This window comes from Ovis aries, chromosome X (genome assembly GCF_016772045.2).
Source record: "Ovis aries strain OAR_USU_Benz2616 breed Rambouillet chromosome X, ARS-UI_Ramb_v3.0, whole genome shotgun sequence".
In the NCBI taxonomy this organism is placed as follows: domain Eukaryota; kingdom Metazoa; phylum Chordata; class Mammalia; order Artiodactyla; family Bovidae; genus Ovis; species Ovis aries.
Window position 1 is genome coordinate 34,847,615 of NC_056080.1, and position 24,686 is coordinate 34,872,300.

The 24,686-nt window shown below is 41.4% G+C and overlaps 1 long non-coding RNA gene across 2 annotated transcripts; it reads right to left on the minus strand.

Annotated features, from left to right (window-relative positions):
- Positions 1-544: 544 nt before the first annotated feature.
- On the minus strand, positions 545-12,088 carry LOC132658736 (uncharacterized). Of its 2 annotated transcripts, XR_009598730.1 has the most exons (3): positions 8,821-12,088; positions 6,027-6,265; positions 545-1,775 (listed from the first exon to the last, which is right to left on the minus strand). It is a non-coding gene; the product is annotated as an uncharacterized LOC132658736 (long non-coding RNA). The 2 variants fall into 2 exon arrangements; XR_009598731.1 differs by having other exon boundaries at positions 6,027-12,088.
- Between the last annotated feature and the right edge of the window lie 12,598 nt (positions 12,089-24,686).

Below are 24,686 nucleotides of genomic sequence, written 5' to 3' on the forward strand. Positions count from 1 at the left end.
CGATGTAGTGCCCTTGAAACACTATCATTGTATAATTTCCATTGGCATTAGCCCTGGTCTTGGAGCAAAAGGCCTATGGGAGAGGAAAAGAGATATGAGATACATAAATAAATTCTGTGATCTAAAAGTGTGGTAAATACATATACTTGACCTTTATTGTGCTCTATTTCAGTCTCCTTATGAACGAGGCTAAAGGGCCAGAGGGTAAAGATATATCACTTGGGATTTTCCGACACATAAATGGCAGCAGGCAAGGCTTCAGCCAACCTTCAGGTCCTCTAGGCAGTCCAATTCTCTGAGGCCTAGCCAGTCATACTGTGAATCACACACACGCACACAAGAACAATGCCAGCTACTCCCTACTTTTATTAACACCTCCAAATTATAGTTCTTATACTGATATTTAACATTCTTTAATCACATTATAAATAATCACTCCCAGTCATGTATTTTCAAGAAGAAAATGTTTTCCTCTACGATGTTTGTCACAGATAGTTGGGGGCCTGAGAATAAACAGAGTAGAGAGATTAACAGGAGAAAAGACAAGGTTCATAAAGTTTATTTACACGTGCACAAGGGGATTTCTCAGTAATGAGTAATTTTGATGAACAACCAGAGGTAAAGGTACATATGCCACTTTAACAAATGTTTGGGGTAGGGCTGTTGGACTTTTTGATGCTAATGCACAGCTCAATTCCCATTTCCCAGTGATAAAAGACAGTCTTGCCCTGTTCAGGAAACTGCCTGGGAGTGGGCGGAGAGGTATGGCAATAGCAGCTGTATTTTTGGGAGACTCTGCTAAAGTTTAAATGATGCTCCTTTAGGGAGTGATGGTTATTAAGATTTTCAGTTTAAAGTAATTTCCATAGCACTTCAGTTCAGTTCACTTCAGTCACTCAATCGTGTCTGAATCTTTGCGACCCCATGAATCGCAGCATGCCAGGCCTCCCTGTCCATCACTAGCTCCCGGAGTTCACTCAAACTCACGTCCATCGAGTCGGTGATACCATCCAGCCATCTCATCCTCTGTCGTTCCCTCTTCTTCCTGCTCCCAATCCCTCCCAACATCAGAGTATTTTCCAATGAGTCAACTCTTCGCATGAGGTGGACAAAGTACTGGAGTTTCAGCTTTATCATCATTCCTTCCAAAGAAATCCCAGGGCTGATCTCCTCCAGAATGGACTGGTTGGATCTCCTTGCAGTCCAAGGGATTCTCAAGAGTCTTCTCCAACACCACAGTTCAAAAGCATCAATTCTTTGGCACTCAGCTTTCTTCACAGTCCAACTCTCACATCCATACATGACCACAGGAAAAACCACAGCCTTGACTAGATGGACCTTAGTCAGCAAAGTAATGTCTCTGCTTTTGAATATGCTGTCTAGGTTGGTCATAACTTTTCTTCCAAGGAGCAAGCGTCTTTTAATTTCATGGCTGCAGTCACCATCTGCAGTGATTTTGGAGCCCCCAAAAATAAAGTCTGACACTGTTTCCACTGTTTCTGCATCTATTTCCCATGAAGTGATGGGACCAGATGCCATGATCTTCGTTTTCTGAATGTTGAGCTTTAAGCCAACTTTTTCACTCTCCTCTTTCACTTTCCTCAAGAGGCTTTTTAGTTCCTCTTCACTTTCTGCCCTAAGGGTGGTGTCATCAGCATATCTGAGGTTTTGATATTTCTCCCAGCAATCTTGATTCCAGCTTAGTGGACAATTAATCCCTGTATTTCCTGTATCTGAAACTTCTCTAAATGTTTCACAAACTGCCAGATGAAATGCTGTGGAGAAAAGACTTGGGTTAGAAGTCTGGAAGCGAGAGATCTGTAAAGGGTAAGATGTATAAAACTGAGTGAATTTGGTCAAAAGATACAAACTTCTGTTCTCGAGTCCAAGCTCACTCTGCTCGCCACGTGATAAGCCAATGAATCTAAGAGACAAGGTGTTGAGGCAAGGAAGAGACTTTAATTGGGGAGCCGGCAGCCTGAGAAGATGGCAGGCTAGTGCCTCAAAATCACCATCTTATTGTGGTCAGGATGCCAGGTTCTTTTATAGATCAGAAGAAAGAAGCAATGAGAAGCTAAAGTCAAAAGGCAGACTAGAGAGGGAGAGGCAGTGGGGAATTAAAGTGAAAGGGTCTTCAGTCTTGCAAAACATCTCCAAGAGAATGGCAAGCCTTTGGAAGAGGTATGTTAATCTCTCCTGTTCACAGGTGGGTGGGAACAAATTATTGCTCCCTGAGCTGAACAAAGGCACTTTAGTTTCCAGTCAAGCAGAGGGCAAGGTCCTCCAGGCAAACCATTGAGTATGATTGTAATAATAAAGGCGACCAAAAGCAAGTCAAAGAAACAGTTTCCAACATGGAGTCAGAATTGGCTTTCTCCCTGCAACACTTCTAGCTATAACATAAATAAATACTAGGGATGAACAACATGATACATATAATGAACACTGCTGAATGTTATGTGTGAAAGTTGTTCAGTGAAAGTGAAAGTGTGAAAGTGTTAGTTGCTCAGTCATGTCTAACTCTTTACAACCCCGTGAATGGTAGCCCACCAGGCTCCTCTGTCCATGGAATTTTCCAGGCAACAATACTGGAGTGGGTTGCCATTTCCTTCTTCAGGGAATCTTCTCAATCTAGGGATCAAACCCAGTCTCCTGCATTGCAGGCAGACTCTTTCCTGTCTTAGCCACCCAGGGAAACCCTTACTGTGATGAAAAAAAAACTTATTTTTCTTTAACTTTATTATATATCTATATGAGATCATTGTGATAATCATTTCATGAGATGTGTGTGTCAAGTCATTATGCTGTACACCTTGAATGTATACAGTGCTGTATGTCAATGATAATCTCAAGAAAATTGGAAGAAAAAATAAGGATTATAATATATACAATAATATTAATTAGATAATGATTTAATTTTTAAACGTGTGTTCTTATTTGTTTTGTGAAGAAGCATGGTATTGTTGTTAAGAATAGGCTTTATAGTCAGACAAAGTTTGAACCCTACTTTCATGATTCTTACTTTGAATATACCTGATAATGCAAATGAATCTCAAGGGTATTATGTTTAGTTGTAAAAAGCCAATATCAAAAGTTTACATAGTGTATGATTCCATTTATATGACCTTCTAAAAAATACAATAACATAGAGATGAAGAACAGATTAATGGTTTCCATTGATACACAGGGAGTTATTGGGTTGGATTGGGCTATAAAGAGATAGCACATGGGAATTACTCTGTGGTGATGAAACATCGATAGTTTAGTTACTGATCCAAACTTGGGTCTGTTCATCCTCTTGCAGTAAAGCTAATCTACTGACACAGGGTTGTGGTGAAGGAAAGTGCAGTGTTTATTGTAAGGCCCGTACAAGGAATCCAGGAGAGCTAATGCTCAAAAAGCCTTAACTCCCCATTGAGTTTTAAGGAGGCCTTTTTAAAGGCAAGGTAAAAGAGGGAAGTCACTAGTATGCAGTCAACTCATGCACAGTTCTATGATTGGTTGATGGTAAGACAACAGGGTGGTTTCACAGGGGTTAACATCAATCCTCAGACTCCAATAAGTCTGGGGGCTAGATCCTCATGGTCATCAAGTAGTTAACTTCTTCCATTTGGTGGGAGTTTTAGCATCTGTCAAACAACTCAGGAAATGTACATCAGATTATGTAGGTACTCCAGAGAGGAGCTAAAGCAGAGGACATGAAGGGGTGGAGTCTGTCCAGGGACGGCCCCATACAGTTCTGCTCTGTTAGTTCTGTGTGTTTGTTGAGGTTGTCATTAAACTAATCTATATGTGGGTTCATACTGCCTGGAAATACACAGATATACTCATACACAAATGTGTGTAAAAAATGATGTACATGGAAAGTCTGTGGTCCAGTTAATGATATTTTACCAATGTAAATTTCCTTGATTTGGTATTACACTACAGTTATATAACATGTCATCCATTTGGAACAACAGTAGGGTAAGAGCTCACAGGATTGTACTATTTTTGCAATTTGCTTTGAGTCTCTTATAGGCTTCCCTGGTGGCTCAGTGGTAAAGAATCTGCCTGCCAATGCAGGAGATGCAAGAGACGGAGGTTTGATCCCTGGGTTGAGAAAATTCCTTAGAGAAGGAAATGGCAACTCAGTCCAGTATTCTTGCTTAGGAAATCTGATGGACAGAGGAGCCTGCTGGGCTATAGTCCATGAGGTGACCAAGAGTCAGACACAACTTAGCAACTACACAAAAGATGAATCTATTGTACTTATTTTAAGTAAAGGTTTAAAAATGTGAGAATTATAAAACTATTAAAAGTTTTAATACTAAATGGATATTTTATGTTAATATTAAGTAATTATTGTTAATTTTTAGATATGATAGTGGTTATCATGGTTTTGAGTTTTGACTTTTAGAGATTAATAGGAAATATTTGCAGATGATCAGATGTCTGGGATGTTCTTCAAAATAATATAGAAGATAGGGAAGGGAGTGGGTATCTCAAATAGGATTGGCCATGAGTGAATATGTGTTCATTCTGGATGATAAGTGTATGGAGATTAATTATTCTATTTCTGCACATATTTGTAGTTTTCCATAGAAAATAGGATCAACAAAATAGTGATTCCTTAAACATGGGGCTTCCAGGTGGCACTAGTGATAAAAATCCCACCTGCCCATGCAGGAGATATAAGAGACCTGGGTTCAATCCCTGGGTCAGGAAGATCCCCTGGAGAAGTACATGGCAACTCACTCCAGTATTCTTGCCTGGAAATCCTATGGACAGAGGAGCCTGGCAGGCTACAGTCCATAAGGGCCACAAAGACTTGGACACAACTGAAGCAACTTAGCCTGCATGAAAACGTTTCAGTCTCAATTTTCCCCACATAAGCTTTTATCAAATTGCTTCACTTTAGACTAACTGCAGATATCATGTTTTCAGTCAATACCATATGCCAACTTATTGTCTCAAAGGCAACCTTCAGTTCTGCTGCCAATGATTTAATTGTCATATCAGTACAGGGAAGCCAGGAACATACTTTGCTAATAAGGCCTCCTAACTAGCTAATTTTAGAAATGTCCACTGTATATTAGATAAAATAAACATTATCTTAGCTTGCAAATGTATCTTTAAAGAGATTACTTAAGCCCATTAGAAGGCAGGTATATCCTCTTAACCAGCAAGTACAACATGATCATTTAAAATCAAATATCAGTACAGGCAGAGGACTATTTGCAACAAGGCTCCATACATTTTATATTTTTATCACCTGAGTTGTAAGAACTCTCATAAAGATGAAAAACAGAAGTTTTTTCTCAAGCTATATTCAACATCTTTCTTTATTTATAACAGTAATAATATATTTTTCTGGTCTTGGCACTGCCTAAATTACTGTCTTAACAGTTTTGTAATCACTTTGGCGCTAAGAGTTGTATCTTGAAACATTTCTTTTGTGCCTATGCTACTGAAAATAGACACAGGCAATAGGTATCTTTTCAAAAAGATAACTTTCGTCTTTTCATAAAGTTCTTAGTAGAATATATTTAGGAAATTTTATAGAGAAATTTTGCCAACCTGTGGAATCTACAAAACTGTATTTTCCTTTGCTATTAATAAAATGATAGTTTAGCAAACTTTTATCTTCATAGTTCATTTTATATTTATTATTTCAATTTGTTGGGGGAATGTGTAATTTCCTTGATTCTGTCTCGCTGCAGCAAAGATTTGAAATGACAGACTAGTGTAACAGCTCAGTTACTAGTCAGAGTTTTGTTTGACAAGCAAAGAATAGTACACCCTTGAGGCATGAGGGCAGGCTGACCCCAACCTCAATTCCTCTTGTCTTCCTCCTTTTATACATTTGTCTCCCCACTCCCTGAGTCTGCCCTATGTAAATTGGGCTAGCCAGGAGGACTGTTTGTATCCCCCGAGGTTCTCACTCCTGTCCTCGGATTTTCTTTGGTTCTGTTTTCAAGGACTTTTCCCTTTCTTTGTCTTTTAGCCACCCCCATTTTGGACTCCTTTTTCCTATTCTAACTCACCTGATATTCCCCACTCAAGAGATGGGAGGCCCAATTCTTTGGGAATAGGAGTGTCGAGATCTCTCTGGCTACTTCCTGCTGAACTGGACAGCAAGGGGCGTTGGGCCTCCCCCTCTTGCTAGTCTCAAGCCCATAGTCCTTATAGTGCTGTCCGTCTTAGGGTGAGTAGTATTTTCCGTGGTTGGCTGTAGTTTTGTATATCCTTGTTGAACTGGCACTGCATGTTGTAACTTGTTGACCTGGGCAGAGACAAAACAGGTTAGACAATTGATAATACATGGAGCAATCATAAGCAGCATCAATATGGTGATAACAAGGATTAGTAGGGGCATTAGTTAACTCCAAATTCCCCCTTGCCAGGAATAGGATCCCCCAAAGAGAGATTGTAGGCACCCCAAGAACTCTCCAGCTTATTCTTTGAGATCCTATAAGATCTGAATGTTTTTAATACTTTCTTTAACTTAGCTGGAGGTATTTACCTAGAAACAACACGTCTCATTCAAGATGACTCAAGTCCCTCCTTGTTCAGGGATCAGGAGATCTGTCTCCCTGAGAAATCTTATTCCCAGAAACTTAATTTTGGGGGTGTTCGTTAGAATGGCACTCATTTGTAGTCCTGAATAAGTATCTGAGATCTCCCAGGGGCTCACAGGTGTATTGAGTGTCCTCTTCTGTCTTCTTCCATGGCTTGACTCGTGAGTAGTGAATCCAGGAGTCATGTCCTGGTACCTTGACTGCTGTGGGGGTAGAAACTATTACGGGGTAGGGGCCCTTCCATGTGGGCTGGAGTTGAATCTTTGGAGACCCATCTTTCAGTTATTAGGACTTGAGTCCATGGAGCATATAATGGTGGCTTTTTAGAATCTTTTGGGTCCTGGTTGACCCCCCACAAGCATATATCTTGTTGGAATTGCCCGATGGTCATGTTATAAGATTGGAGGGTCTGAACCTCTGTATCTAGGAAGAGGTCATTGATATAAACAAAAGATCTCCCATATATCATCTCATAAGGACTAAGACCAACCTGTTCCTTAGGGGCAGTATGGGTGTGGAGGAGAGCTATTGGTAAAATCCCAGGAGGTCTCCCAGGTTATCTTTTTTATTGCTGATTTTAAGAGTTGGTTGGCTCTTTCTACTGTTCCTGAAGACTGAGGCCTCCAGGCACATTGAAGATAATAAGTAATGCCCAATGCTTTAGAGACCCCTTGGGTGACCTTAGAAGTAAATGATGTCCTATTGTCACTTTGTAATGACCTGGGCAGACCAAATCTTGGAATAATTTCATGGAGCAGTTTTTTTACCACCTCCTCAGCCTTCTCAGTCCGGGTGGGAAAGCCTTTAATCCATCCTGTGAATGTATATATCATGACTAATAGGAACTTATATCCTTGAGAAACTGGCATCTGGGTGAAGTCCATCTGCCAGTCCTCTCCTGGGTATGTCCCATGCTTTTGGACAGGCTGGGCCAGCTGGGGTCTTCAAGCTCCTTGGGGGTTGTTTAATTGGTACATGGGACAAGAAGAGACCACTTGCCTTATAGTCATTTGGAGGCCTGTTCCTCTGAAGGACCTCTCTAGTAATCTTTGGAGGGCCTTTTCCCCTAAATGAGTGGTGGCATGTAAGGAGTTAACCAACTTCCATTGGAGGTTCCCAGGCAGAAAAAGGAGTCACTCGTTTTGGAACCACCGCATATGATCTTCTTGAAAGCCCTCACTCTTAGCTTTAAGAGTCTCACTTTCAGTATATGAAGGAGTTTCTGGCAAATTAGTCTTTGGAACTAGGGTAGCAAACCCTATTAGGTCATTGTTCTGTAATGCTGCTCTCTTAGATGCTGATCAGCTGCTTGGTTCCCTCATGCCACTTCTGTGTTCCCTTTTTGGTGTCCTTTACAGTGGGAGACTGAAACCTCAGTGGGCAGATGGACTGCCTCCAAGAGTCTAAGAATATGATCACCATATTTGATTGGGGACCCTTGGGTGGTCAAGTGGCCTCTTTCTTTCCAAATAGCAGCATGTGCATGTAGCACCAGAAAGGCATACTTGGAGTCAGTGTGAATGGCTACTCTTTTTCCTTTTTCCAGCTCTAAAGCTCGAGTCAAGGCTATGAGCTCAGCTAATTGGGCTGAAGTACCTGGTGGCAAAGGTTTAGCCTCTATGGTCTCAATATTGGAGACTACTGCATATCCAGTTCCTCTTTTTCTATCCAAGACAAAGCTGCTTCCATCAGTGTACCAGATTTCCTCAGGATTGGTCAGAGGATCTTATGACAATCCCTCTTGGGTTTTGTCCAAATGTTCCAAGGTTTCTAGGCAAGAGTGAAAGGGGAGAGAGGCCTTGGGGGTAAGGCAGGAGGGTAGCTGGGTTAAGAACCTCACAAGAGGATATAGTCAAGCCTGATTTTCCATCAGCACTACTTGATATCTGAGGATCTTTTGATCAGACATCCATAAGTGGCCTCTCCTATTCAGGAGTTGTTTCACCTGGTGTCTGGTAAAAAGTTTGCCCCCAAAAGAGAGTTTTAAAGCATCTTCTATCAGGACTACAATAGCTGCATGATTTCAAAGGCAGGGAAAGATCTCTTCCCAATAAGGGAGTAGGACAGTCAAGGACCACCAGACACTGGTAGGAAAATATTTGTCCCTCCCAGCAACAAAGAAATACTCGGGTGAATCTTTTTGTAATTGTTTTTCCTGTAGTACCCAAAATGGTACAGGTTTAGAAGGAGAAGGCTCAGGGGTAGGAAGTCATAACAGAGTAGATAGCCCCTCTGTCAACCAAGAAATTTTTGGACCTACCTGCCACATCCAGTTGCACCCTTGGCTCCAGCCCCAGGATGGTTATCTGTGACAGGCAGACTGGCTGGAGTGGGTCACTTAAGTCCTGTTGAACCATCATGAGGGAAGGCTTGGCACTTGACCTTGAGGCTCTTGGGTTCCGAGGGCAGAGTGCCACCCAGTGTTCCAATTGATGGCATTTGTAGCAAGCCGTTTTAGGAGACTTGTCACGGTTTGGACACTCTTTGGCCCTATGTCCCGTCTGTCTACAGATTAGGCATTTGCTTGTCATTCAAGGACTCGGGGTTTGCCATAAGGTTTCCCTGGAGGGCAGCCAGCATCTGGGCATGCCTTGTCTCCTTTCCTCCCTTTCCTGGGCCTTGGTCTCCCTCTCCTATTCTCTGTTGTAAAAGGTATTGGTGGCTGTCTAGACCATCTCATCTAAAGAGGCAGGGTCCTACAGATGTGTTGGGGCTGGTGCATGGGGATGACCCAGAGAGATGTTATGGGGAGGGAGGTGGGAGGGGGGTTCATGTTTGGGAACGTGTGTAAGAATTAAAGATTTTAAAATTATAAAAAAAAATAATAATAAAAAAATAAAAAATTCCAAAATAAATAAATAAATATATAAATAAAGAGGCAGGGTCCTGCTGCTGTAGCTGTTGTAACTTTATCCTAATGTCTGATGCACATTGGGACAGGAATTTGTCCTTTAAAATCACCTGTCCCTCATAAGAGTCTAAGTCCAAATTGGTAAACTTTTGGAGGGCCTCTTTTAGACTTTCCAGAAAGGCAGTGGGGTTCTCACTGGGCTCCTGAGTTACTGTTGAGACTGGGCACAGTCTTACAACTAATAGGCTTCCTTCTATTTCCATGGGTGGACTTCCTTAGAGGTGAGACTCTTTGAAGCTTATCCTACCCAGTACTATTGCAACCTGGGAGCCAGGCGTCCCTGGGTCAGGGTGCAGATCCCCAGGCAGGCTGAGGCATGACAGCCTCCTGGAGATCAAGGCAGGTTGGCCTCCCAAAAATTGGATCTCTGGGCAGGTTAAGGGATGTTGACCTCCTGGGACCCCTGGACTGGCAGATCCCTAAGCAGGTTGAGGTGTGACAACCTCCTGAGGACCAGATCCCTAGGAAGGTTGACCTCCTGGGACCCTGGACTGGAGTTGGGTGTCCCCAAGGTCTCCAGCATGACCAGTGCTAAGCAGGATTAAGGGGCTGTAATCTAAACTCATTGTTGGCTTGTCCACTGCAGATGGGAATATATACCATGATGTAAAGCAACCCAAGCCTGTGCCCTGAGACTGGGAAGCTGGTGAAACAGGCATAAGCCTTATCCTCTTATTGTTCTGAGGGAATGTAAGTCACTGATTTCCTCCCCTAGTCTTCCATAAAAGCAGTTTAAGGTGTTTCCAATGGTAAACATTTCATTGTCATAGACCCACTTTAGGTAATAACAGAAATAATGACAAAGGAGTGGGTTATCTGGCCCTGTTAGGGCCATTGAGAGTATTTTAATAATAAGCAGGGTGGAGCAATGCTGCCTACAAGGGGACAGGGTCCTGGTTGTAGGAGTTAGTCAGTGGCTTAAGGACAAATTGATAAGAGGCAACAGACCAGATGTTCCATAAAAGTGGAGTGGAAATTTGATCCAGGGGTATGTTTGTGACTTTAGGAGAAGGGCGGTAAAGTTTGGGGCCCTAATGGCCTGCAGGGCTAACTCCCAAAGTGGCAACCATTATCCCAGGAAGCCTAATTGCCCTTGAAGGGATGCCATCAACAGATGGACTTCTATCAGGTATTGTGTGCCTATCACCGGCCCTAGAGCATTCAATGAGAGATGCTGTTGATGCACATATTGTAGGAAACATGGAAGATGAAGGCTTGAATATCCAGACAGATTGGATATTATATAGCATTTCTCTCCCAAAGGCCAGCTATTTTCTGGTTGTCCCTCCAGAAGATTGTAGAGGCAACATTGTGGGCTCAGGAAAAGAGCATGAGACAGGAGGGAAGGGGGCAGGGCACAACTTTTGAAAGAATGACATAGCCCAAGGGCATAACATAAACCAATTAAAATCAAATGGGTCCAGGATGACAGATAAGTCAAATTCAACTAAACCTTGATCCTCAGTCTGCAAGCTAAATGACACACTCAGAGGCACCATGACAGTTCCAAGGCACTATGAAAAGACCAAGGAGTGGGTGGTTCCCTAATTGTTGGAATGATCCTCCCACTCATTAGCATATGAAATCACAAAGCCCAGGAAAACTAACCACACCACATTCCATGGCCGCCACACTCACCCCCTGTGATGGCCCACACCCTGTGGACTGTGTTTCTCTCTGAAACTGAACAAATCTACCTGTTACCTATCGCTGTGTCTCCCACTGAATTTTTTGCAATGAGACATCAAGAGCTTGAGCTTCATTAGGTCCTGAAGCCAGGCAACGTGGGTTTTGGCCAGGCTCAAGTCCTGGGAGAGAGAAGCTGAAGGATGGGAGGAAAAAGCAGTGAGAAAAATATGCTAAGGAATCCCCTTCATAACCTGCTGGAAAATCTGCTAAATACCTGACCTATGCTCCTGATCCTTGGCACAAAGAAGATTAAGGACAGAATAACCCCCATCCACTTGGGCAACAGCTACTAGAGCACAGAAGATAGTGGAGCCTTCAGGACAGACTGAGGAGTCGCCTTTCCAGAGTTCCTCAATTGTACCCGCTGCCACTCACCTGTTCACCGGGGGTATTTGAGGAAACAAGAAATGAGCGATTTAAAGGAATTAAGATCTTGTTAGCCATATGGCCTTCCAGCCATAGGAGCGAGGACCTCCTACCTTAACCGGAGGTCTTCTGGAATCTGAGAATGAGCTGCGTGAACTTTCCACTGAGTTGTTTTTGTTGTCTCAGTTTCCAGCATGGTGGGGCTTTTGTCACTTCCCCTGTGCTGGGTTTTCTTCATGTTCAGCTTCCACTGTGGGAGCTTTCACCGAGCTGGGCTTCTGCTGTGCTTGGCTTCTGCCTTGTGGGGGCAGAGCCGAGATTGTTTCAGCCAGGTTAAATCCTAGAAGTGGCACCATATATGTTGGGGAATTGAGTAATTCCCTTGATTCTGTCTTGCTGCAGCAAAAATTTGAAGTGACAGATGGACCAGTGTTACAGCTCCATGTTACAGCTCTGTTTTATTTGGCAAGCAAAGGAAAATACATCCTCAAGGCATGAGGGCAGGCTGACCCAAAAGACTAGAAGAGAACAGAAGCCTCCAGCTCAAAGAGAACAGAAGCCTCCAGCTCAATTTTGACTCCTCTTTTTATATGTTTTTTCTCCTCCCCCTGAGCCTGCCCTATGTAAATTAGGCTAGCCAGGAGGGCTGTTTGTTTTACCTGAGGTTCTCACTCTTGCCCTAGGACCTTCCTTTGTTCTATTTTCATGGGGCTTTTCCCTTCTTTTTCTTTTGGCCACCACCGTTCTGGACTCCTTTTTCCTATTATAACTACCTAACAAATTCAAAAAAATTTAATCTTATATTTAATTTTTCTCAACTGTTCAGGCTCAGTTTTTTTGTTTATAATACTCTGTGCTTTAAAAAAGATTCAAAAATCTCATCTCAAATCACCTATACATAATAATGTTCTTGAAAACACATATTATAGCAAGATAATGTCTTAGTATTAAACCTTTTCACCTAGTTTGTTTAATGCTTTTGGTGACATCAAGCATCTTTGGCTATTGCCTATATAGAAGGCCCCTATATTAATAATATTGCTCTATATTTCCTATTTTACATTCAAGGTTTAAAACCCACATTGATGAGAGTCCCTTCAGTGTCAAATGGAAGAAGTTCTCCAACCTGAGACTATCAAAACTCCAGATTGCTGCCAAGTAGGAAGTTTGTGGTGAATTGCTCAACATGTCTAGAAAAAAAGTGTAACTATTGACCTGTTAAATTTGATCATTACCCTCTTCTGTTTGTGAGACCTTGATGACTGAAGACTGTATCCTGTTGCAATAGCACAGCCATGCAGCTATTAGCCTGATGCTTCTGACTGATGCCAAAAATTTGGCATCCATAGATGCTGGTTTGAATCTCAGAGATGGAGTTTTAGGTGAAGTTGAAAAGAATAGCTATATTGCCTTGCCAGGCAAAGAGGGGACACGTGCCTTCAAAATTGTGTGTCCTGAGCCAGGGGGATTTGGTGAGTTTTATAGAAATGGTTCCAGGGTGGGGTTGTGGATAAAGGATCAGAGTGTGTAAGGTTTACATTTCTTTAATCTGACCTCAAGTGGTCTCCTGATGAGCTTCTGAGGTGCTCAGTGTTATCAAACTGTGACCTTCTTTCTAGAATGAAGAATGCTTCATCAAGTAGTTAATATCTTCCATTTGTTGGGGGTTTTGGTTCTACAAAAGAGCTGAAAGATATTGTTATGTCTATACCTTGAGATGGAACCAGGATCCTTCCCCAAGGCTACACTATTGTTTCTCCCTTGTGTTACTCTTCCCTTATGTTACTCCTCTCACATACACTCCCTTCCCTGATTAATAACTGTTTGAACCTGCCGTTTGGAACTCAGGGAAGGTCATGGAGACGACGCTTATTCCCTATAAAGAAGAAATGGGAGACACAGAAACAATTCCATGCCCAGTAGCTCCACAGGATCCTGTTCAGTTTCATATGAAATACTCACAGAATAATAATCAGAAGGAATTTTATAAATTACTGAAAAGTTGTATTCTTCCCAAAGTAATAAAATGGAATCCTAAAGATTTTTTCCCATATTTATAGTGTACAAAGAAAAAACTAGCCATAAAATAATGGGAAGAACTCAATGTCCTAAATGAAAATTCAGTCATTTGTAAATTTGTATATAAAATGACTGACCAGAACAGCTGTCATAGCATTGCCAAACACAAGTTCCTGTGCCCAGCACACAGTGAGGCCAAACAATTGGGAACGTTCAAATTTGGAGTAGAGAAAGGTTTATGTCAGGGTCAAGCAAGGAGAATGGGTGGGTTATGCTCAAAAACCCCCAACTCCCCAGTGGCACTGAGGGAGAAGCTTCCATGGTCAAAATTTGGGATGGGGGCTACAGGGTGTGTGACTTTCTTCTGATTCACTGGTGGTGAGATAACAGGGTGGTGCTCCAGGAATCTTGAACTCAGCCTGAAGTTACATCCTCCATCAGGGTAGAGGCCTTAGTTTCTGTTCAGTTCAGTTGCTCAGTCATGTCCAACTCTTTGTGACCCTATGAATCACAGCTTGCCAGGCCTCCCTGTCCATCACCAACTCCCAGAGTTCACTCAAACTCATGTCCATCGAGATGGCCATCTAGCCATCTCATCCTCTGTCATCCCCTTCTCCTCCTGCCCCCAATCCTTCCCAGCATCAGGGTCTTTTCCAATGAATCAACTCTTCGCATAAGGTGGCCAAAGTTTTGGAGTTTCAGCTTCAGCATGAGTCCTTCCAATGAACACCCAGGACTAATCTCCTTTAGGATGGACTGATTGGATGTCCTTGCAGTACAAGGGTTGTAGAAGAACTCAAAAATATAATGTTATGTATCAGTATATTCCTTAAGGAAGAACCAAGATCCTGCCTTAATGGCTACACTATAATTTCTCGACTGCTTCTCTTTGTTTCTGCATTCCTTCCCTTCTCCAATTAGCAACTGCTTGAATTTGCCCTTTGGTACTCAGGGAAGGTCTTGAAGGCTAACTGAAGTCTCTTTCCTACAAACAAGAAACCTGGGATATGGAAAGGGTTTATATCTAGGAAAACCCCTAAGGGTTCTTCTTGGTTTCCATAAGATTCTTGTTTATACTACTGTTCCATTATGATATTTAACTTCCTTTCCATTTGCTGACTGAGATGGAAGCACTTTACAAGTTCCTTGAGTATTTTGGGGCCTGAAGATGGGTTTCAGTGATCTGAAATGAACTGAGTGACATTTAAGACTCAAGTAACCATCTTCATGCCAAGGTTCATTCTTTTGGGGATGAAGACTGTGAAAGAAGTTGAGGAACTTCTTGGTGCACTAAAACAAAGGAGGAGTAGACTATGTGGGAGGTTGTACACCAAGGAATTTAAATTTCAAAGTGATGGATAGAAAGTCAATTACAGTTTTCAAAAATGGGCACAACAGTAAAACAGAAAAAGAGACGGGAAATTTATGTTGGGATTATTTTATCTACTGAGCAAGTATATGTTGAGCATCGTGGCAGAGGTTTAAAGAGTGGACTGGATATCTGTGGACTAGATTGGGACCCTAGTTCTATCAAGATGTGTGACTTCAGATCATTTACTTAATCTGTACCTCAGTTTTCTCATCTGTTACATAAATTTAATAACCCATGTAAAGTCATCACATCTGTGCTTACCATGTGAAAAGTATTAAGTATTAACCAGTATTACTATGTTCATTATTTTTGTTGTTGCTGTTTTAACATTTCATTACCAATGCTAGGCAATGATGCATGATCTAATAAATGAGAGATGAATAAGACAGATTGCCATTCTCAAGAAGGTCAATCTAGTGCAGTATTTTAAATCAGTGATTTAGAGGCAAATAGGTACTAAAAATCAGAGACATCACTTTGCCAACAAAAGTCCATATAGTCAAAGCTATGGTTTTTCCAGTAGTCATGTAGAATCCCCATGAACAAAGGAGCCTGGCAGGCTACAGTCCATGAGATCACAAAAAGTCAAACACAACTGAACAGCTAAGCACACACACATAGATGTGAGAGTTGAACCATAAAGAAGGCTGAACACTGAAGAATTGATGCTTTCGAACTGTGGTGCTAGAGAAGCCTCTTGAGAGTCCTTCGGACAGCAAAGAGATCAAACCAGTCAATCCCAAACGAAATCAACCCTGAATATTCATTGGAAGGGCTGGTGCTGAATTCAATTCAATCCAATTCTTTGGCTACCTGATGTGAAGAGCTGACTCATTGGAAAAGATGCTGATGGAAAGATTGAGGTCAATAAGAGAAGGGGGCAACAAAGTGTGAGATGGCTGAATGGCATCCCTGACTCAGTGGATATGAGTTTGAGCAAACTCAGGGAGACAGTGAAAGACAGGGAAGCCTGGCGTGTTGCAGTTTATGGGGTTGCAAACAGTCAGACACAACTTGGCAACTGAACAACAACTACAAAAGGCAAATGACCATAAAAATATCTTATAAACCTTTCTAAAATATAGTTCAGTTCAGTCGCTCAGTCATGTCCGACTCCTTGTGACCACACGAATCACAGGCCTCCCTATCCATCACCAACTCCCAGAGTTCACTCAGACTCATGTCCATCAAGTCCGTGATGCCATCCAGCCATCTCATCCTCTGTCATCCCCTTCTCCTCCTGCCCCCAATCCCTCCCCAGCATCAGAGTCTTTTCCAGTGAGTCAACACTTCACATGAGGTGGCCAAAGTTTTGGAGTTTCAGCTTCAGCATCAGTCCTTCCAATGAACACTCAGGACTGATCTCCTTTAGGATGGACTGGTTGGATCTCCTTGCCATCCAAGGGACTCTCAAGAGTCTTCTCCAACACCGTAGTTCAAAAGCATCAATTCTTTGGTGCTCAGCTGTCTTCACAGTCCAACTCTCACATCCATACATGAGCACTGGAAAAACTATAGCCTTGACTAGATGGACCTTTGTTGGCAAAGTATGTCTCTGCTTTTTAATGTGCTATCTAGGTAGGTCATAACTTTCCTTCCAAGGAGTAAGTGTCTTTTAATTTCATGGCTGCAATCACCATCTGAAGTGATTTTGGAGCCCCCAAAAATAAAGTCTGACACTGCTTCCACTGTTTCTTCATCTATCTCCCATGAAGTGATGGGACCAGATGCCATGATCTTAGTTTTCTGAATGTTTAGCTTTAGGCCAGCTTTTTCACTCTCCACTTTCACTTTCATCAAGAGGCTCTTTAGTTCTTCTTCACTTTCTGCTGTAAGGGTGATGTCATCTGCATATCTGAGGTTATTGATATTTCTTCCGGCAATCTTGATTCCAGCTTGTGCTTCTTCCAGCCCAGCGTTTCTCATGATGCATAGAAGTTAAATAAGCAGGGTCACAATATGCATCCTTGACGTATTCCTTTTCCTATTTGGAATCAGTCTGTTGTTCCATGTCCAGTTCTCACTGTGGCTTCCTGACCTGCATATAGGTTTCTCAAGAGGCAGGTCAGGTGGTCTGGTATTCCCATCTCTTTCAGAATTTTCCACAGTTAATTGTGATCCACACAGTCAAAGGCTTTGGCATACTCAATAAAGTAGAAAGAGATGTTTTTTCTGGAACTCTCTTGCTTTTTTGATGATCCAGCAGATGTTGGCAATTTGATCTCTGGTTCCTCTGCCTCTCGTAAAACCAGCTTGAACATCTGGAAGTTCACGGTTCATGTATTGCTGAAGCCTGGCTTGGAGAATTTTGAGCAGTACTTTACTAGAGTATGACATGAGTGCAATTGTGGGGTAGTTTGAGCATTCTTAAGAGATAAATATAAGGTATATAAAATATGGGTTGTTGCTATTAAAGTTGTAATAGAGAACCAATCAGAAGGTGCTATAATGTTTATTATATGTTTTCTAGTTATCCATTAAGAACTGAGTTTGTGGCTTGGGTAACCCAATCATTCCTAGTATTCTGCTAGGATGTTTTCATAATCAGAATGTAAGAAGTTTCCTGTCTCTGAACTGATTTCATTATCTGTGATTTCCAAACTTTTTACAGTCCAACAGAAAAATATGCCAAATATCCAAGATGCTTAAGTAAATAAAATGTTAGCTACACAAAATTGGGAACTAAAAATTTACATAGATCTAGTATATAAGTATTAGTGACATAAAAATTACAGATATCAGAACTATAATCAGATACCCATGGACTCTATAGCACATCACTATAATAGTTTCATGAATAATATGGCTTTTTTAAAATTAATAGTTTTAAAAATAACATGTTAATTTACATAAGGAAAAATAATTTTCCCTATACTTGTCTAGGTTCTTGGCTGACACACCATGTAATAAAAGATTAAAAAGAGAAAAACAGAAGTTTAATAACATGTATACCCCATATATACATGGGAGAGCCTCAAGCAAACTGATTAACTCTGAAATGGCTGAAGATACCAGCTTAAATACCATTTTTAGCTCCACATAAGAAAATTGGGGGAAGGAGTGGAAAGCCAGTTGTAGGAGGTTACCAGGAAAATCTCAATAAACAAGGCTAATGTTGTTATGCAGATTTAAGGTCATGCCTTCTCCTTGGTAAGAGTTTCTAGAGTTTTAGAGTCACCCATTTCTTCCCGGTACAGAGAGGGAGACATGCTTACAAATGGACATTTCCCGGATAAATGTAAATATCACTTAGAAAATCGCAAGTTGTGCTTAGTTTTAGACCTTTTCCTGTATCTGCTGTGTGTGTGTGTGTGTGTGTGTGTGTGTTTAATAATTAAATTACGAGTAATATAGTCTCTTCCCCTTCATTAATAAGGAAATCTTGTGTTATTTATAGCAGAAGTTTAAAATTTGGGATGATTCTAAACAGCAACTCTTTCTAGAAAAATGTGACTCATTCTTCTGTATTTCTTACAGAAGTTGAGGCACAGAAACCAAGTCTGGGATCTTGAGGAAAAAGTGTTTATGGTGTTAAAAAATGAAATTCAACTGAGTAAATTTGAAGATCTGACTTGCTTTATTCAATAATACATGAATCAGGAAACATTACATCTACCAAGTAGAAAAGTGCTCCAAGGAGCTCTATAAAATGAAGGTTTTTAGAAGGAGAATGGGAATGAGACAAAAGTAAAAATGAAAGAACTATTTCAGGCAAGGTTGTCTTCCTTTGGGGGAAGCATGAGAGTCTCTCATGCAGATTACCTTTCTAGCATTGATCAGGAAATTCCAGACTGATTGGCTTAAAATTCCTCTGTATAATAACTAAAAGTACAATTATGTTAAGTATTAAATTGTGATTTGCTGACATAGGGCTTAGCAGCACAAGTGACTCCATTGGAGGCTTGTATCTATTTTTTTTTTTTTTTAAACAACGGACATCAGTGAGCTATGCAGCTAATTCTTGTTCTTCCTTGATACATTCTGAGATGTGTGTGTGTGTATGTATGTATGTATGTGTGTATATATATATATATATATATATAAAACAAAATCCAAACAGAACATTAAGGGTATGCCTGGAACCGAGGAAAAAACCATCATTGATGAATGGCTATATGCATGAATAATAAAAGTAATAGCCATCATTTATTAAACTTCTGTCACATCAGATTTCAATCAAGTCTCTTAAATGAACTTGGAGGAAAGCTTTAACTAGAAATAGGGGTGATTTAGACTGATTTCCAAGAGGGAGTAGGGCAGACAGAAACTTGTGGTTGAGAACTGTATTTCCTAGGGAAATAGAAGAAACTGCAGTTACTACTCTCTTGATATAAGTGAGAGACTGGTAGATTGGTATACTTAGTCTCAGGCCAGGTGTGATGGTTGTCTGCCCTTGAAATGCAGTAATATCTGCTGCTTGTGAAAGCAGTCATCACCACGTGGAGAGAAGTCACTAGCAGTGGTAGCACAGTGTTCCACGACTCTCTCCATTATCCAACTGAGGTTAGGCTACTTACTGCTGGAAAGCCAATGCTTAAGAGACAAGTGTTACGTGGAAAGGAAAGTTTGCTTTATTTATTTGCTTTATTTGCTCTATTCAGCAACCTGGGGCAATGTTAGACTTGTGTCCAAAACCCAACTCCAAAGTTTCTGTTCTACCATGGAAGTTTTCTAAAGGGAGAAGGGGGAAATTAATTGCACTTGATCATTTGGGGACACTGTTCAGTCACTCAGTTGTGTCCTACTCTTTGCGACCCCATGGACTGCAGCACATCAGGTTTCTGTGTCCTTCACCATCTCCCAAAGTTTGCTCAAACTCAAGTCCATTGAGTTGGTGAGGCCATCCAACCATCTCATCCTCTGTCATCCTCTTCTCTTGCCTTCAGTCTTTCCCAGCATCAGAGTCTTTTCCAGTGAGTTGGGTTTTCACATCAGGTGGCCAGAGTTTTGGAGATTCAGCTTCAGCATCTGTCCTCCCAGTGAATATTCAGGACTGATTTTCTTTATAGGATTAACTGGCTTGAACTCTTTGCAGTCCAAGGGACTCTCAAGAGTCTTCTCCTGAATCACAGTTCAAAAGCCTCAGTTCTTCAGCACTCAGGCTTCTTTATGGTCCAACTCTCATATCCATGCATAACTGCTGGGAGAACCATACCTTTGACTATACGGACCTTTGTTGGCAACGTAATGTCTCTGCTTTTAAATATGTTGTCTATGTTTGTCATAGCTTTTCTTTCAAGGAGCACACATCTTTTTATTTCATGGCTACAATCACTGTCCACAAAAGAGTCCAAGAAAATAAAATCTGTTTCCATTGTTTCCTCATCTATTTGCCATGAAGTGATGGGACCAGATGCCATGATCTTAGTTTTTTGAATGTTGAGTTTTAAGCCAGCTTTTTCACTCTCCTGTTTCACTTTCATCAAGAGGCTCTTTAGTTCCTCTTCACTTCCTGCCATAAGGGTGGTGTCATCTGCATGTCTGAGGTTATTGATATTTCTCCTGGGAATCTTGATTCCAGCTTGAGCTTCCTCCAGCCCAGCATTTCACATGATGTACTCTACATATAAGTTAAATAAGCAGAGTGAAAATATACAGCCTTGACATACTCCTTTCCCAAATTTGGAACCAGTCTGCTGTTCCCTGTCCATTTCTAACTGTTGCTTTTTGACCTGCGTACAGGTTTCTCAGGAGACAGGTGATATGGTCTGGTATTCCCATCGCTTTAAGAATTTTTCACAGTTTGTTGTACTCTACATAGTGAAAGGCTTTAGTTGGTGGTGAGGTAATAGGGTGGTGCTCCAGGGATCTTGTGCTCAGCCTGAAATTCCCATGCTCTACCTGGGTAGAGGCCTTGTGCTCAAGCTTAGTCGCTTCAGTCGCGTCGACTCTGCAACCCCATGGACTGTAGCCTGCCAGGCTTCTCTGTCCATGGGATTCTCCAGGCAAGAATACTGGAGTGGGTTGCCATTTCCTCCTCCAGGGGATCTTTCCCACCTAGGGATCAAACCAGCTTCTCCTGTCTCTCCTGCACTGCAGGTGAATTCTTTGCCACTGAGCCACTGGGGAAACCCCAGTTCCCCAGAGGCCTTAGGTCCTGCAGAAGAACTCAAAGATATTGTTATGTAAATTTCTTGGTGAGGAACCAGGACCCTGCTTTAATCTCTGCACTATTGTTTCTTGATTACTCCTCTCTTCTTTCTGCATCCCCTTCCTTCCTTGATTAGCAACTGTTTGAGCTTTGGGACTCAGGGAAGCTCAGGGAGGCTGAATGAAGCCTATTTCCAACAAACAAGAAACAGGGGACATAGAAAGGATTTGTCCCTGGGAGGGCTTGTCAGGGTCCTGCTTGATTTCATCTCCTCTGTGATTAGGCATGTATGCAAGCTTCTCCAGGCTCCACTGGAATCCTGGGCCCCTGGCAAATGAGAAGCAAGCCTGAGTGGCATTGGCCTTGAGGAAGGCAAAAGTAAGAGAGGAAAAATCCTACCAAGGCAGCACAGTAAGGGGAAGAGGATAGCAAAAATGCAACACCTCAAAACCCCCCTACCTTTTACAGCCTGAGAGAAGAAACAGGAGAAGCCCAGATTCAGAAAAATAGATGTGCTATAAATGCATAGCCAGCCTGTAATCGTAATTCAGATTTTACACAGATCCCTATCACACAGACAGCTACAGTATCTTAGCTGTTATTATACTTTTGCTATTATGTTCAGACCTAATTGCTTCATGATAGAATGATCTAGATTTCCTTTGTGAGACAAATTTTTTTAAATACTTGCTTTTAAACTGACTTCCCATTTTCAAAACGCTTGTTCCCTAGTACTGACAGAGAGGGTTTGTGTAGGCTCAAGGATTCATGAGCAGCACTGACATTGTACTAGCAAAGTGTCTTGAATAGAGACAGGCATTTGAATTGCACAAACTGGGGGAGAAGTAACAAGTCACTGAGCCTGTCCTGTCCTTGAGCATCCCTAGCAAAACAGTGTTCTGTCTTGTTTGTTCCATATGCAATAATAAATCAGTGTTTTGTTTTGAAAGTACATCAGAAATTAAAGATGTCAGCTATTGGCGATGATGGGAGAGGATAAAAATTGAAGCAATTAGTCTAATTTGACTTTTAGAAGAAAAACAAACATGCTGGTTGCATTAGATAATGTAGTGTTGAAACAATAGCTTCAGTTTCTCATACATGATGTCAATGGGCCTCCTACAGGTTATATGAGGAAAAGGAAAAGGCGTGGGGCTTCTAAAATGTCTTTAGTGGATACTCTAGCCTATGCAAAATATGCTCATCCAATTAAAAAGAAAGTATTAAAGAAAATTGGAGAGTCATTTTAATTGAAGTTCCAGAAATGTATAGCTTTTCAAGAAAAATACCATTCCAGAGACACTCAGCAGGTATTCCTCTGTCATCATTACTTCCACTTCATTACAATCAGCTAAGTTCATCTTTAACCTCACTAGAGTTTTAATATACTATAAGATTGGGTATGAATGTGGCAAAATTCATTTCAATAGATTTACACAAAATGTGTCCTGTATTCATAGAATCATTGAGAGTTTTCAGAGATTAATTTTTGTTTTCCTTACATGTTACCATCCTTTATGGGGGAAATGATATGCTAGAGTTATGGTCACAATATTAGAATTGCAAGAACTTAAGACATCCCCAGCTAGAGGAAACTGAGGCTCAGAGAGGCCAAGTAATTCAACCATATTTTCACTGCAGTTGGTGGATCAGATGCTTCCTGGCTGGCTTCCTACAGATGACTCAGATAGCTGCTTCTAGGGTTGGAGGCAAACCCCGTGCTTCTGTGTGTGTGTGTGTTTGTGTGCACCTGTGTGCTCATGTATGGCACACATGGATGGTGTGGGAAGTACAAAGAGAAGGGGGAAAGCTTCTCATTCTCAAATTTGTGGACTCTGCCCAAATGTGGTGTCTGCAGACCAGACTCCACAGATCCTACATTTGGGCAGACACCACATTCAGACTTAAACTGAAGAAAGTAGGGAAAACCGTGGTGGCTCAATGGTAAAGAATCTGCCTGCAGTGCAGGAGACCTGGGTTCAATCCCTGGGTCAGGAATATCCCCTAGAGAAGGAAATGGCAACCCACTCTAGTGTTCTTGCCTTGAGAATCCCATGGACACAGGAGACTTGTGGGCTACAGTCCATGGGGCCGCACAGAGTTGGCCACAACCGAGTGACTAAGCAGCAGCAGCAGGGAAAACCACTAGGCCACTCAGGTATGACCTAAATCAAATCCCTTATGATTATACAGTGGAGGTGATTCAAGGGATTAGATCTAGTAGACAAAGTGTCTGAAGAACTGTGGACAGAGGTTCATAATATTGTACAAAAGGTGGTGACCAAAACCATTGCCAAGAAAGAGAAATGCAAGAATGCAAAGTGGTTGTCTGAGGAGGCCTTACTAATAGCTATGAAAAGAGGAGAAGTGAAAGGCAAAGGAGAAAGGGAAAGATATATCCAATCAAATGCAGAATTCCAGGGAATAACAAAGAGAGATAAGAAAACCTTAAGTGAACAATGCAAAGAGATAGAGGAAAATAATCGAATGAGAAAGATTAGAGATTTCTTCAAGGAAATTGGAGATACCAAAGGAACATTTCATGCAAAGATGGGAACAGTAAAGGACAGAAATGGCAAGGATCTAATAGAAGCAGAAAAGATTAAGAAGAGATGGCAAGAATACAGAAGAAGTATACAAAAAAGATCTTAACAACCCAGATAACCACTATGGTGTGATCACTCACCTAGAGCCAGACATCCTGTCATCCGAAGTCAAGTGGGCCTTAGGAAGCATCACTATGAACAAAGCTAGTGGAGGTGATGGAATTCCAGCTGAACTACTTCAAATCCTAAAAGAATGCTGTTAAATTACTGCACTCAATATGCCACCAAATTTGAAAAACTCAGCAGTGGCTACAGGACTAGAAAAGGTTAGTTTGCTTCCAATCTCAAAGAAGGGCAATGCCACAGAATGTTCAAACTACCACACAACTGTACTCAATTCACACACTAGCATGGTAACACTCAAAATCCTTCAAGCTAGGCTTCAGCAGTATGTGAACTGAGAACTTCCAGATGTACAAGCTGGATTTAGAAAAAGAAGAGGAAACAGATATCAAATTGCTAACATATGATGGATCTTAGAAAAGCAAGAGAATTCCAGGAAAACATCTGCTTTATTGACTATGCTAAAGCCTTTGACTGTGTAGATCACAACAAACAGTGGAAAATTCCTAAAGTGATGGGACCACCTTACCTGCCTCCTGAGAAACCTGTATGCAGGTCAAAAGCAACAGTTAGAACCAGACATGGAACCATGGACTGATTCAAAATTTGGAAAGAAGTATGTCAAGGCTGTATATTGTCACCCTGTTTATTTAATTTATATACAGAGTATATCATGCAAAATGCTGGGCTGGATGAATCACAAGATAGAATCAAGATTGCTGGGAAAAATATCAACAAGCTCAGATATGCAGATGATTCCACTCTAATGGCCGAAAGCAAAGAGGAACTAAAGAGCCTCTTGATGAAGGTGAAAGAGGAGAGTGAGAAAGCTAGCTTAAAACTCAACGTTAAAAAAGTTAAGATCATGGCATCTCACCCCATCACTTCATGGCAAATAGATGGGGAAAAAGGGGAAACGATGCCAGATTTTATTTTCTTGGGCTCCATAACCACTGCAGACAGTGACTGCAGCCATGAAATTAAAAGACTCTTGATTCTTGGAAGAAAA